The sequence below is a fragment of the Dermacentor andersoni genome, chromosome 1 (genome assembly GCF_023375885.2).
Source record: "Dermacentor andersoni chromosome 1, qqDerAnde1_hic_scaffold, whole genome shotgun sequence".
In the NCBI taxonomy this organism is placed as follows: domain Eukaryota; kingdom Metazoa; phylum Arthropoda; class Arachnida; order Ixodida; family Ixodidae; genus Dermacentor; species Dermacentor andersoni.
The window spans coordinates 58,561,823-58,577,757 of NC_092814.1; the positions used below are offsets into that span (position 1 = coordinate 58,561,823).

General features: G+C 44.8%; 1 protein-coding gene across 4 annotated transcripts in view; it reads left to right on the plus strand.

Annotated features, from left to right (window-relative positions):
* The window catches only part of LOC129380480 (uncharacterized), a 120,287-nt gene that overhangs the window by 88,753 nt on the left and 15,599 nt on the right, over positions 1 to 15,935 (plus strand). For 3 of the 4 annotated variants that reach the window (XR_011891053.1, XR_011891056.1, XR_011891069.1), the window contains exon 2: positions 10,924 to 11,121. The gene's annotated coding sequence lies outside the window, so the exon portion shown is untranslated. The remainder of the gene's footprint in view (positions 1 to 10,923; positions 11,122 to 15,935) is intronic. The other variant, XR_011891072.1, reaches the window with a different exon arrangement.

The window sequence follows — 15,935 nt, forward strand, 5'->3', positions numbered from 1 at the left end:
CTTTAGGATGACAAGGATTTTGTATGCGTTGCATAATAAGTGATTCCTTATAATCAGCTTCGCCACAGTAGACCGCTGCCATGCGGTGAAGAATACACGATGTACCGTGTTAAAACAAATCGCCATACAGTAAAGCACAAGACCGGAACGGGGGCGATATCAAGGTGCTTAGTACGTTTTCCTTAAATATACACGCGCACACGCACTGTCTCCGGTCACAGTACGAGCTGAGAGATGTTTTAAGTGTACAGACATGCCTTCAGAGCTATTATCTGCGTGAGTGTGGCTATTTTGTTTGACCCGCCTTAAGCGTAACCTGTATATGAGATCGTAACAAGGATCAATACGAGCTCTTGAATTGATAAATCACCGAAGGCTTTGTGTCAATATTATGAGCTGCCACATTCAGAATGGTAAAAGCTGTTGGCAGGAAATGAAACGCCGTCTAATGAGAAATAATCAAAATGTCCCGGAAGCGCTCTGGAGTCGAAGCTCACGTGCATTCACTACCGCTCGATTAACGGATGTAAACGGTGGCATGACCCGAACCTGCGACTTCTCAAAACCAATTCACTGCGGCACCTCGTATGAAGACTTCATTTCCGTTAGCTTGCTTTAAATAAGGATGTGGTCTTTATTGATGTCATTCAATAGTTGCAAAGTTAGCACGTATAGAGTTCCATGAGATACATATCTCCACGTCCAATCTCTTGATCTTGGAAGAGAACTTCGAATGCCTTTTCTTTTTTTCTAGTTAGAAAGAGACACCACATATATAAAAAAGTAGACACACAGTGTGAGACATTGCTTTATTATCTAGCGTCAGATGGTGTCGTGTGATGACCAACACGGATTTCCACGAATCTAAAGTATGCCGGTGTTCTAAGACCTTTTTGTAAAGTTCTGCGGCTATTATAGCCAAATCTTTGTTCTTACAGATTCATAAAATTATTTCCTTCTTTCTTTCTTCTTTGTTTGCACTACTGCAAGTTGCTTCTTAGTCAACGCGTATCAAGCATGAGCCTTCACAAAACACGGCGCTGCCAAGCCACGACACTGCAATACAGGAGGCGCAACGGTTTTTGTTGCATCTTGAGAACTTGCACAACTCCATGTCATCCCCTTTTCATGCTGTAAAGCTTAATTTCATTTGCCTCATGCTAAGGCTTACACGATGCAAGACGCACCGTGGTGGTGTATGCTAGTGGCTTTCGCGTTGCGCTTGCAAAGCCCGAGGGCGCAGGATCGAATCCTGGCCGCGGCGGCCGCATTTCAACGGTGGCGAAATGCAAGAAGACCAGCGTACCGTACATTGGGTGCACGGTAAGGAAACCAAGGTGGTCAATATTATTCCGTAGTGTCCCACAACAGCAAGCCTCACAATCGTATCGTGGCTTTGGTACATAAATCCCTAGAATTAAATTTTTTAATACGATGCAAGTATAATAGACGATTTTACAACAAGAATCGATTCATTTCCTTAATATTTATAGCTGATTGATTGATAGAACCGTTTTCATCGCCTCAGAGCACACTCGCATATAGGGATGTAAGATATTCCGAAGTAGAAGGCTGTGGATTACGCTGCACTACATCTTACACTTTAAGTTTACATAAAAGTAAGTACTGAAGTGAATATGCGTTCGTATCCATTCGAATGCTGCCTCCGCGGTAGCGAGTGGAACACGCGAAATCGTGTTCAGCAGGAGAACGCCACGTCCACTGACCTACAGTAACTAGAACTAGTGACGCCTTTGTATTTCTTATAAAAGGCACCTGTGTTCCTTCTGTAGCAACTGAGTACACGGCACAAACCATAGGCGTATATACCAAGGGGAGGGGGGGCACTCCCCCCCCGCTAGTGTCATAAGTGGGGGGCCAGATCAAGTAATTTGCTCCCCCCCCCCCCGGCCCACATTTGAAAGTAGCCACTTTCGGCGGCATGCTGGAAAGTCCCACAAAAGTACGTACAGCTGAAGGAAAATTTTCTTTCTTAATGTATATACTACTATATAGAGAGAACTCATAAGGGAAAGGCAGAGTCAACACATAAGCAACGCTTTTCTTTACTACGCATCCTTTGCTTGGACAGCGGACGACGCGCGAGATTCACCATACACGCTCGCGTTGCGGATAACGCCCGACGCTGGGCAGTTCCCACCGTAACAAATGTCAGCTTGCGCGATTTTCATCATGCCCAGATTTTGGGGACCGCTATATCCGTATTCGAATCAGCTTGCGACATTTAACCTGCGGGCGATGGGGAGGTTCAGATAAAGCATTATAATCTGCCGATTGTGTGCCTTACGGCATCAAATCATTGGATTATCAAATCCTAGAACTTTTTATCTCTGTCCAGAGATAGCCTACATAGGGTTGTTGTCTCAGTATCTTATCATCATCAAAAATCTAATCAACTTCTTACAGGGGTAACTGTCGAATTTCATTGTGTTATCACCACTTATCGTAGAATTTTTTATAATGGCACGTGTCACTTCTGACTTTAACAATTTCTTTTTTATACAGTTTCTAATTAAGAGCTACACTGTTACGTGTTTCCCGGCAGGAGGAAAAACAGCAGATATTTCGTATTTTGAAAAAAATGAAGGCCCCCTTTTGGTGACGTGTACTGAAAATTAGCACTGTGTAGCTTGCTTATGTGCTCTGTAAATAGTTACTGAAAAGTCGCTTTCTACCAATTTCTTATACGTTACAAATGTTATTTAGTTTTCTCCGCCGGTATCCCCGGTAAACTATTCTGAGTGGCCAGCGAGCTATGTTTATTTTGTGTAGGTTCATTACAGCCTTTGTAGAAAGTTACTCATTGAAGCGAGCCAGGGTGCCATATGCCCGCTAATAGAAACGTTTCCCATACTCCTAACCCAACAGCAGGAAAGACGGTTGAATTCCCGTGAAAATAGGGAGAATTTTAAGCACAATGCATTGCGAAACTTTTACTTTCCTCCTTTAAATGCAAGTGTTGCAGATAATTACTAAACCCCCCGTCTTCCCATGTGATTTCGTGCATCATACGAGATTTGCAGTTCAAGGTATGACAAATGTGCAGGCAAAGTTCCAAATGGGTTGGTTAAATGTACATTTTCTAGCAGAATACTTATACGCAAGTGGCCCATAGCATTATTAGCCTGTTTTAGGAGCGGCGTAGACATAATTACAACTGGCATATTTACAACTACACGTGAGGTCAAATTTTGCGAACATGAGGCAAACAATACGCCAAGTTTATGTGCAATAATATGTTTTTATCAAATACAGCGTTAAAAAAAACTAAGCAAGGGTTCGAAAGTATCAGGCTACTGCTGTTAACTATAGGCCTCCCAATCTCCCAAGAGAACTCTGCGTTTAAGATATTTATACTTTGAAATGATAGCCAGCATTTTAAGTGCCATAGGTTGCGTAGTTTTAGCGTTTCTGTCACATTTAGAAGCGACACAAATAACGACTGAACCTTCACCCTTTCCTTCTCTTTTTGTTTTTGTTTTTTCATGCGTGATACATTAGTTTCGTCTGGTGTCCGCATTGAACTAAATGAGGCCGCTTCGTCATGTTTGGTAACTGTAAGGACAAAGTAATGGGTGATGTGGCCGTTTTTATTCTGGAAAAACGAAAGCCCGCGGAGTTTAAAAAAAACACCCCGTGTCAGCGCGCTCTGTGCGCCCGAATGCGACGCGATTACAGCGCTCTCATGAGTGATTTGTAAAAACATCGCCAGCGCCGTGCCTTCCCTTCACTTAGGAGAAAGGGCATCAACCTTTTCTCCGCTCTGACACTCTGACATTACCGGCAGCGCCTGGCGACGGCGCTCCGAAGAAGCGCTTCGTCAGCAACCGCTCGCGCCTGCCGCCGAAAAACGCGCCGTCGACAGCCGTTTATTCCGATATGACGAGAAGAGATTTTTTTTTTTTTTCCAGCGTTCAAGTCGATGCGGAATAGAAAAAATACACACAATACATGCATCATACATCTGTAACCTGCGCGAGAAAGCGCATCATTTGTTACAACGCCACTTTTCTTCAAAGCTGTGCCAGCTGCTAGATGCATGTGAGCTCGACTGTCTATTACTGTCGTGCCGCGCAACCATTTCGAAAAATTTGATTGAAGTGCCTAAAGTATGCCGTACTAAAGCGAGTAGAAGGCGAACATCGTTTTAGCCTTGGGAGCGGCATGGGGCGACAAGAGGAAAGCTGAACGTATACCGACATTGGCAATCTGGGGGAAGACCTAGCGCGAACACAATTATGAGGAGTTACTTGACGCTGAAAGAAACAGGTAGATTCAAGATGCGGCACTGAAAGGGGACCATCAGTAAAAAGGCTGAAGGAGACATTTTGGCTTTCATGACTGCAAACCCTAATTTCAGCGTGCGTCATGTGAGTGCTGCGGCCGGCATTTCAAAGTCTTCAGTGTTAAGAGTTCTTAGGAAGGCTGAAATGCATCCGTATCACCTCCAACTGCATCAAAAGCTGCAAGAAAGAGACTTTCAATGGCGGCTTGATTTCTCAAATTGGATCCTTGTGGATAGTGACGAAATACCGGATTTTGTTGACAAAGTGCTCTGGACAGATGAGACACCCTTCTCCAGAAATTCTCAAGTCAACATCCATAATGCGAATTACTGAAACGATACGAACCGCATTTGGTGGCGCAGACCAGACACCTGTACCAATGGTCATTCAGTGTGTGGTGCAATATCTTTGAAGGAAGAATAACTGGCCCCATATCTTTTAACCACATGCTTACCGCTCAGCGGTACGTGAACGACACCTTGGAAGGCGCTGTCAAAGGTTTTCGCAGTGATCTTCCTTTTGCGTTTTTAAAGCGAACTTGGTATCAGCACGACGGTGCACCAACTCACAGCAGCAGCCTTGCCCGAGCCTGGCTAGACGAAGCCTTCAAACGCCAGTGGGTCGGGAGGCATGGACCAGTGGAATGGCCTGCAAGGTCACCGGACTTCACACCTCTTGACTCCTTCTTGTGGGGGCATGTGAAAGACCGAGTGTACCGCAAACCTACAACTACACCAGAAGCGCTAAAGACAGAGTTTGCTGAGGCATGCAGCGAGATACCGTCTTGCGTCATCAAAAAACCTACATCGGACGTGCTGAAAAGGTGCCAAACTGCATTATGGCAGAAGGCGACTTGTTTGAACGCATTCTTTAGACAGACATCACAGCGAATAAATCTCTACAACCGTTATCCACGAAAACAGCCCCCCATCTGTGTGAAACTTTGGTACGACGTGGAAAAGGCACGTAAGTAATATGACATTACAAATTCTCTGCCGTCAAGGAATGGACAGGAAACTAAAAAAATTTTCCGTGTCAGTTTACAATTCTTCCTTTTTTGACAACCAGCGTAATTTACACGACGTTATCTAGCTTGTTATAATGCGTGTTTGCTTGTTGGGGTCATGCTCCTAAATTCGAATTAATCAGCTTGTCATTTTTCCTCCGCATGCATTCTGCTAGCGTGAGAGTGCAATTATCGCCGCAGAAACGGCAGCCGCGCTGTATTTCAGCTGCCGCCCAAATCTGCCAAACCGACTGGCGTTTATCTCGGAATCAAGCACAACGCGAAGCTCTGTCGTGGGCAGCACAAAAGGTGCGAAGCGAGCGATGTTTTTTACAAAACACGGTTGGGAGCGCTGTAATCGTGCCGCATTCGGGCGCAGACAGCGCGCTGTCACGTGGTATTTCTTAAACTCCGCGGGCTTTCGTTTTTGCCGAATAAAAACGGCCACGCAAAGTCTATCTCGTTGGAAGTGCCTGGGTTGGCCGATATTTGTGGAGCTCCACAACTTTGCTATTGACGTCTGAACGTTTCAAGCTATATTTAAGAAGTTAATTTATCTCAGCTAATTACTAAAAAAAATAATAATAAACGAGCAAAAAAAAATGGTACTTACTACCAACATCCGCGCGATTTCTGTTCTGAAGAACGCATAGATTTTTTTTTCAAAATGTTGGTCCAAGTTCGCTGGGACACCCTGTATATATACAGGTTGTGCCATATAACTTGAGCGAAAGTTTTAAGACTGCTAGGGACTCCGGACGCGAGTTGAACCGAATGCCTAATGTTTGCACTGGGCTAGAGTTACGCTATTTTTTATTTTCCCCTTAACTAACGGATTAGTTATACTTAATTAATAAACTTTTTAAGTATTGGCTGCAGATCCCAAATGTGATACGCAAAGTTGCAGAGAACCTTGAGAAACCTCTCGCTAAATTGTTTCCAACACGATATATCTCACGTGGTCCTTGCTTCCGCGTTTCAAAGAAACCCCGCGAAATATGAAAAAAAAAAAAATACAACGTAACGGAGCGATTGCGCACTGCTATTATGCTGCTGTCAAGCGTGCGATGGATGATCAAGGTCGGCTGTGGCGAGACTGGCCCGCGACAAGGCGTTATATTTGGTGTAGAGATCTGGGCATACGGCTTTTATCGCATCACGGTGCAAGTGCGTGCTGCTGGCCGAGCGGTTCCGAAGTGAGAAAGCGTCTAAGGAGACAAAGAGAACGAGAACAGAGCTTTTATTTTATGCTTGAAATGGGGGGCTAGAGCTGGCAGCCTGCCGACGGAGTGTAATGGCGTTGGGTGGAAAGGCGGCATTACGGCCGGAATTATTTTCCAGTGACCTTCAATCCAAAAAGCGCCCTTTGGTTATAATGCGTGTTCGATGAGGTCAACACCTGCTACAGTGTACATTTGGCATCTAATAGGCACGTTTTCCGACGTGTTCTTGATCATGCTATCGGGGATGGAGTTGTAAACTTATTTTTTCTTTTAGGTTATCTGATGTTGTGGTTGGTGTCCGGTATACTTGGTACTTGACGTAGCCCCAGAGAAGTAAATCGAGGGGAGTTGGACCGTGCCGTCCAAGCAATGGGCCCATGCCGTCTAATCCACTGCTGCGGAAATACTTCATGCAGCCAATTGTAAGTTATCCGACCACTGAGATTGGTGAAGTGTCTTCAAAACCCAGTGAGGGTTTTCGTCGCTCCAATAGTGAGCGTTGTGGATGTTCACTGGGGCATTACGTGAAAAGGTAGCTTCATTGGTCCACAGTCCACAGCCTAGGTCCTCTTCCGTCTTGATTATAATCCAGTTTGGAAAGTCCTTCCGATTTTGGAAATCGCGGGGCTCCAACATCTGTTGCAGCTGCACGTGGTACTGATGAAGTTGCCTCTTCTTAAGTACTCTCCACACTGAAGACTTTGACACTCCAGCTTCAGCACCGACACTACGAACACTTGCATGGGGGTCTGAAGAAAATTTTGACAGAATATCTGTCTCCACGTCCTCGCCCAGGAATGAAGTTTTATGTCGTTTCTTTGTAAAAGTCCCAGTCTCTCTCGGCCTTTCATATGCACGCACAATCGTCATTGAGCTCGGACGCGTACCTGGGTGCCAGCGCGCCTTCTATGTACACTTGACGCACCAAGAGCCAAAACCATATCCGCTCTTTCCTCATTGGAGTAAGCCATATCTGCTGCTCAACATTGGTCACAGTCAAATAGTGTTGCTGTGGAGAACACGCAGGGATATGGGCGCCTGAGGAGCACTGGATATATTGCACTTCGCTCGAATTGGTTCAGACAAGGTACATAGGGTATGATCTACATTCGGTAAACTGGAACAGCCTGTGGGCGCCCTCTCTCAGGAACTCATAACGCAAAAAAAAAAAAAAAAGTAAGGCGTGCAGACACGGACACAAGAAAAGTCGACAACACGAACGGCGAATATCAACTGAAGGAAACACTGAGGCGAAAAATGAAAGAAGACAAAAAACTCATCTGCGCATGCTCTGGAATGGTAGCACCACGTGTCAGTCGGGTACACGTGCCGATCTACGTGAGAGATAACTGTCAAGGCACTTGATCTCTTCTTTATCTAAGGTAATCGAAGGCTGACTCACGCACGCATTTCCACCATTATTCATATGCCATGCCTCGAGCGTAAGATGCGTATTTTCATTCCTATACCTGTACAATATCGCGCATTCATCTAACTCAGGCGTGCAGTTACAATTTTGGCAGTCTTGGCAATGTAAGGAAACATCAGAAGGTTACCCACCGCTTAACGACCTTTTATGTTCCATTAGCCTTTCATTGATACACAGAAGCTGCGAGCACGAAACTGGTTGGATCCCACTTTTCATGCGCAATAGATTGGAAAGCACGGACCTGTAAATTGGCCGGCTAGCTCACCTGACCTCTCTCAATTCGATTTCGTTCTTTGGGGTTGTGTGAAAGATCGTGTTTACATGATCGAGACTGACGTCAGATTAGCTCGAGGCAACGATAACGGATGTCTTCCGTAGAATTCCAGCGCCGCGGCCATTGAGAAAGCCATTGAATATTAAAGCAGACTCAGTACTGCGTAGCTGCAGAAGGCGATCTATTCGAACACGTCCTCTAGGCAGCAGCTGGAGTCCAACGGCGCTTATTAATTCACAGATAACAAGGGCACACTGAAATCTGAAGCTTTCATTTTTTATTGCTTTTTGTGCGCACAAAAAGATTGTCAATTCCGGCTCATTTAGAAGTGGTATATTTACTTTCTTGAACGCATCGGTTTTGCCTTTTCTCTACACGTGGGGCGCTTCCCGGTCTCTTTATCTCGCTTTTATTTTTTCGTACGACCCTGTTTTTGCAGCACGTATACACCCTCACGAAAAATAACACCGTCACATTAATTTGTCTTTGGTCCGCAGGACGTTTCTGGCCCGAAATATAGCTGCGCGCGCACTCTTTCGATGCGGTGCGAGCACAGTCGGAATTTTGAAACATTCTGCGCCCATTCCATTGCTTTTCACATTTCATGTCTGGTGAGAGCGGCGCTTCGGCTGCGTTATCAAGGGGCTATCAAATAGGCATAGGATCAAAATCAAATAGGCATAGGATATTTCAAAAGTCCAACTCTGCTCGCAACGCATCGAAAGAGTGCGCGCGCAGCTATATTTCCCAAAGAGAAATGGATGTGACGGTTTCATTACACACACACACTATATATACGTGTATATATATATATATATATATATATATATATATATATATATATATATATATATATATGGGGTTCGGAAAGCCTGTCGCCCCCTTCTACCCCCGGAAAAATGAAAACGTACCGCCAATGGATTCCACAATAACGCTGCAAACGACTCAAACAACCCAGCGCGCGCATTCATTATTCCGCGGCGCCAACACCCGCGCAACGCGTCGGCCCATGGGAGAGTGAAATCCGAGGAGAATTGAGGTCGAAAGCGCGCGCGAGGAGGAGAATGTCGCTACTTTCCACAATAGGGTAAGAAGAGGGGTTTTAGGCAAACGCGGTTGTCCTCAGCGAGCAGCAGTGCTACCATAGCAGTGCTAGTTGGTTCTTTATTCTATGGCATTGCGCTCAGCTACAGTCAGACAGTGCATTTGTCGCGGCACTTCGCGGCGGCTGCGGTATATACGCTACGTAGCAGACCGCAGCTACATGCAACTTACGAGTGTACTAATATAATGCAACTGCAGCGTTTGCTTTGTGCACGACACGGTTAGAGTGCGCGCTCGCGCTCATATGCTCCTGTCTGGCTGTGCTACGTGGTGCGGACCGGCTTTGTCCTGCACCAGCTTGACCGACGGATAATAGCCACGTCCAATTTGCGCATTTTGAAGCCTTATCAATAGCTTATTACGAAGCAAAGTCTTCCGAGGCGTCTAACCAGGAGCGGCCAGGTGTGAGTGTACGCTTGCAATCATACTTGCGCTCTGACCTTGAGTTTCGCGTGGTTCCAGGCTAGCTCGGTGTTCAAAACTAGTCGAAATTAGCGAGACCCGGCGGCTACGACGCCGATAAGCAGGGAGGCCAAATTTGCACACGGGCGGCCGTGGCTGAGCGATGTAATGTTTGGTGGACGATCCCACCGCTGGCTACCAGTTGTACGGTTTAGACGTAATTGAAGGGAGGCATAGAGTTTCCTACAAAATTACTAGAGGGAACTCTGGCGCTGCAGTCGTTGTCCTACCATGGGAATGATGGGAAGTACAAGGATTTGTTTGATCTTCGTGCTTGTGGATTCAGACGTTCTTGTGGCTTTGTATATTACGCTATATAAATATTATTGTCGTATATTTCGGCGCAATTTATATTCTTCGAAGTGCAGAAGACGCCGGCAACGCGTACAGTTTCTATTAATTGCATCGATTGAGCTTGTCCAGGTGGCCAAATCGAAACGCGCCAAGCGTCTCAAGGCACTGGCATGCCCGCGATAAATTCATAAGGGCGTTTCATTCGCTTGTCGATACGTGCGTCCGTGGCTTAATGGTTTCAATATCAGGCTTCTGTGCTAGAGCCCCTGTGTTCGAATCTTGCCGTCGGGCAATTTGAATGATGTTTATTTAATGATTTATTCCGCAATATACTGTTGAAAATGACGAGTTAACAAAGTCACAATGCCGTTTGAAGCCAAAAGGACGAAGTTTAGGCAAATCCATGTACTTCCCATAATTCCCATGCTGGGACAACCGCTCCCATTGCAGCTCCCGTAGACACTAGCGCCAGAGTTCCCTCTAGTAATTCTTGTAGGAAACTTTATGAAGGGAGGAACTACCCGTCGCTGGTATCCAGTTGTAAATGTAACTATCACTGCGAAATGTTGCAGTAAATCATCCACCCCGCAATTTTTTTCGAGACCTTTCATTTGCATTCATTGTTAGCTTATGTTCCAAATGTTTTTATAGTCGCAGCACTGAATGTAATATAATAATTGTAGTTTTTATTTACCGTCTCAAGGGTGATGTCAGGCTTCCAAAGCGGGAAACGTTTGTGAAAGGCAGCGCCGTTTACAAAAATAAAAAGCATGCGCGGAATCTCATCACTGATTCGCTAGAAAAGCATTCTTTTTTTTTCGCAGGGCTCTATCAAGGCTCCCAGTTCTCATGTGACGCCTGATGGATACGCAGAGCGCTCTTCCGTGCGTATTAACGCGTGCGCTAGTCGTATCCGACTGTACGTTGCGAGAGCTCCCCGGGACTGATGTTACAGTGTTGCAACGTGCAGGACTATCATCATCATCATCATCAGCAGCAGCAGCAGCAGCAGCAGCAGCCTGGTAATACGCCCACTGCAGGGCAAAGGCCTCCCCCATACTTCTCCCTGCTACGCTTCCCTGCCCTTGGAATCCAGTCCGTAACCCTTAATGACCATCGGTTATCTTCCCTCATCATTACATGTCCTGCCCATGGCCATTTCTTTTTCTTGATTTCAACTAAGGACTATATATAGTGTCATTAAAGAAGACGTGGGCCGCAACATATTCCCTAACCCAGATCTCTGGCTTGAACAAGACAGTTACGGTTTCCGTGGCAGGGGGACAACCCCGCAACCTCGAACCATAAGTGCTCATTCGGTGGGCATCTAAATGCTTAATTATATTGGCGCCGTTCATACCGAACTTCTGCAAAACGAACGCCAGAAATAGCGCGAAAACTTCGTTGAGCTCCTGCCGTTCCTGCGTGCGTACTCCGATGACCACCTCTTTGCGGTACGACCACGTTTGGAAGGGTGGAAGAAGGAGGGGGGCGGCTAAACTTATATGGGGCTGCACATATGAAGTTACACTCACGTGGTACATTGTAAATAAGCGGTCTGCACAAAAGCCTTGTTTCGAACATGAATTGCTAATCGAGTGCAAGTACAACTGCGAAACTATATGATTACTATATACAAGGTCTCTCTGCGTGAGTCATTCATCCGTGCGCGCGATGCTGTAGAATAAAAACATCTTTACGAACTTCAGTGAACAGCGATTGCGGATTGTGTGTCACGGAAATCGCGGTTCCTCATATCCAAGACCGACTGTATACGTGCAACAAAGCCCGTAAATGTGCCTTTCACCCTGTGTTTTTCTTGCTGTGACAACGTGCTACTAAAGTGAGTACTTTTCTCAAATAAATTGCTGATGGTTAAAGTACTTGTTTGCGAACCACGCGCCAACAAAACATCGATTATTGATTGTTACTGCACACACCTTCCTCTCGACGGCCCGTTCGGGCCTGATTTGCGGTCTGGCCGGGCCGGGCCGGGACGGGTAGGTGAGAATTTGTTTCGGCATCGGGCCGAGCCCAGATATATTGAGGAACCAGGCCGGGCTCGGGCGATTAAGCTTTTACAATATCGGGCCCGGGGCGATATTCTCGGCCAGTCCGGTGCTCTAGTTTAAAGGCCATCTGCAAGGAAATTTCAGTTGGGCTAAATTGGTTATAAGTACATACTATGGAAGCAATTTTGGCAACGATGCAGGGCTGGTGATTGTCTTATTAGCAGCGTTTGATAGCACCGAAGCAGACGACGCGTGCTCAGTATTCGATATATCGAATACGGAGCGCCGCAAACGCTTGCCGAAACTTGGAGGTCATGCACCTGCCAGTTTACATTATAGGCCAAAGACTCGGCAGTGAAACAAACGAATAATATTTAGCCTGATTACTTGTCTTTCGCGTCGTTTTTTTTTTGTCTTCTTCATACGCATCTCCTCGCCACCCAGTAAAAGAAAGAGAATTGCTTCGATTAGTTGGAAATTTGCAATTGAAACCAATTGGATATTTCCATTTGTGTTTTAGGACACCCATTGGAAAAGTCCAGCAGGTCCAATTGGACCAGTTGGTTTTTTGAACACACTTAGACCCAATTTGTCTCTGAATTGGAGTCGTTGGGACCAACATGAAAACCGAAAGAAAGGGGAAAAAGAAAACCTAGATGGCATAACACGGATATATTTGAAACTGCTTTCGAGAAGTATATACAGGGTGTTCCACATAACTTGTGCCAAGGGTTAAAAAAAATAAAGTGGTTGGCCGCAGCTGAATGAAACAAATGGCATATATGGTTTGCTGTCACGTGGTAAAGTATTTTTGTTTTACATTCTGCTTAAGTATGTGATTACCTGAGATGAAACATGCAATTTTTATAATATTCACTTTAGGGCCATGCGCATTTCGTTGTCTTATAGTGGGGCTTCAGAAATGACCGATCCAATTTTTTGTGGCAACGTACGTACATGTTGCGTGGCGATTTTTTTTTTTTTTTTTTTTTTGCGGCTAAAAGAGCCCGCGAAATATAAAATAAAACCAAGTGACTGCGCTCGTGCGCTATCGTATTGCAGCGCTCTCAATCGCGGTTCGTGCTAAGGAACCGTGCGCGCGAACCGTGGCGAATTGAGCGGCCGCGGCTCTAGGCGTCGGCTTCACAGTGCGTCAGCATCTTTGGCGGTGGCACACGGGAAGGAAGCGCCGTCGTCCCTGATAAGCGATAGGCTCGACGCATGGTTGAGAGCGCTGCAATGCGATAGCACGCGAGCGCGGACAGGTTTTATTTCGTATTTCGCGCGCTTTCTTTAAACGCCGAAAAAAAATCAACATGCAGCATGTACTACACCCGTGAGCCAAAGTATACATACTAGAGATTGCGCTATCAAGCTGATTTTATCCTCCGCCTATGAATGTAACTTGATATTAAAGACTAGCTGTAGTTCAAGCCTGGGATTGCGAAATTTCCAGTACACTCGATCGTCAATTTCAGTTTATGAATGTTGGCGACGAAGAAATTCTCGTTTTTCGGTGACTCTGTGGTCCGTATACTTTTGCTCACGGGTGTACGTTGTCACAAAAAGTTGGATCGGCCGTTTCTGAATCCCCTCTACAACACAATGAAACGCACTTGGCCCTAAAGTGAATATATAAAATTTTGCATACTATATCGTAGTTAATTAACTAATTAGGCGGAATGTAAAATATACTCTAAGGGGTGCCACGTGACGGCAAACCATATGCCATTAGTATGATTCAACTTCCGCTAACCACTTTTTTCAAAATCCATGGCACAAGTTACGTGAAACACTCTTTATACTCATACATGAACACACTACAGCAGTTCTCTTCATTGACATACCCAACAATAACCACTTTACTATAAGAGATGCATGTCAGGTGCTATATTTGTGAGCTACATTCGGTAGACAGCAAGTGTGAGAAGGAGAGCAGACGAGGCCAGTGTGAAAAAATACATCGTCTGTAGTAATCATCTTTGAATATGGCCAAGGTTTTTTTTTTTTTTTTTTTTAACCATTAGTTAGTTTCCTCCCCGTGTGATTTATCCTCTGTTATTCGAGATGTGCGGAATATCCCCACCCCTTATATATAGCTTTCAGTGATTACGAGAAAGTGTTTGATTCAGTCGACACCTAAGCAGTCATGCAGGCATTACGGAATCAAGGTGTAGACGAGCCGTATGTAAAAATACTCGTAAAGATATCTATAGTGGCTCCAAAGCCACCGTAGTCCTCCATAAAGAAAGCAACAAAATCCCAATAAAGAAGGGTGTCAGGCAGGAAGATACGATCTCTCCAATGCTATTCACAGCGTGTTTACAGGAACTTTTCAGGTTTACCACAGGGGAGCATTCTTGGTCGTTTATTGTTCACTTTATATATTAATGGCATAGCCCATATCTCCCCAGAAGTTAAGTTTATTGTGTATGCAGATGACACGAGTATATTTGTCGCCTCAGCATCAGATCTTATTCTTTCTAGTAAAGCTAATGACGTCCTACAGAAGTTAGACAACTTGACAAGTAACAATAAGTAAAAAATAAATGCAACTAAAACAACAGCCGTAGTTTTTCATTCGAAAGGTTAACAATTGACTTTCCAGAATAACCTTGTATTTAGAGGCTCAGATATAGAAATAGTGAAGTCAGTGAAAGTACTTGAGGTACATTTCTCCACTTCTTTGCAATGGTATGACCACGTCAATAATATCCAAATAAAACTAAGTCGGATAACTGGAATACTAAGCCGTATCCGGTACCTTCTCCCCAACTCGGTGAGGTTATTAATATACAAATCGCTGTTTAGTTCTTATCGTAACTACTGCTATTTGGTTTGGGGAACAACTACAGAAACATCGTACCTTGCTGGTGAAGCAGCGCACGAACACAGTGAAGACACATAAGAAAAGACGACACTCGCTGAACTCGCAACTATTTTATTTCAGAACACATACTTCATATTTATATACCTGCGTACCCTCAGGCGACAAAGAAAATCAAGGCAAGATTAAAGGCTTTTTTTTTTTAAAATGATTTGCCCACGCATACTCGGGCGTCAAAGATATGGCAGCTATCTATCATGTTGTGCAATCCTATCGTATTTGCTGCACCCCTAACAACCATTTTTATTACACAATATTTTTATTTTTTTTCCTTTAGTGTACTTCCAAAAAGACTACCTCACCATGGCTTAGATGTACAGATGGCTGACTGATACAACCCTCTCCCCTCTTGTGAATATGAAAGGCTTCGATTATTTCTCTGGTTAGCTGATCCTTATGGTGCGATAAAACTGTGGTATCATTGTAAAGCGGCCAGCACCCATGTTGTGTTGTAAGCAGTGCCCTTTAATGTGGGAATGGGTGTTTCCGCCGAGTGACCTTTTGTGTTCCAAAAGTCTTGTGTTTACACACCGACCCGTTTGGCCGATGTATACTTTTCCACACGATATGGGCAAACAGTTGACAACGGATGACCTCCACTCGACAAATTTTAAAAACTTAAAAAACGTAGGTCTCAGGTATGGTCTACGAGTAGTTTTTTCAGCACCGAACAAACTCGGAAAAATATGTGCCGGACTGGATCGTAGGGTTTCAACAAAAATAAAAGTAAATGGTCGTAAGTGCTTGGTCAAGCATCAAGAAAAACTTGTCGAGTGCAGGTTATCCGTTGTCTACTGCGCAAGAAGTGCAGAAACGCAAGCATGCAGGCAAACTCATGATAAGGCAAATGCGGTCTTCATTGCAAATGCACTGTTTTATTTTTACCAGAGCATTAAAAATCACGAAAATAACAACTGAAAAATAGCACCGCGCAATA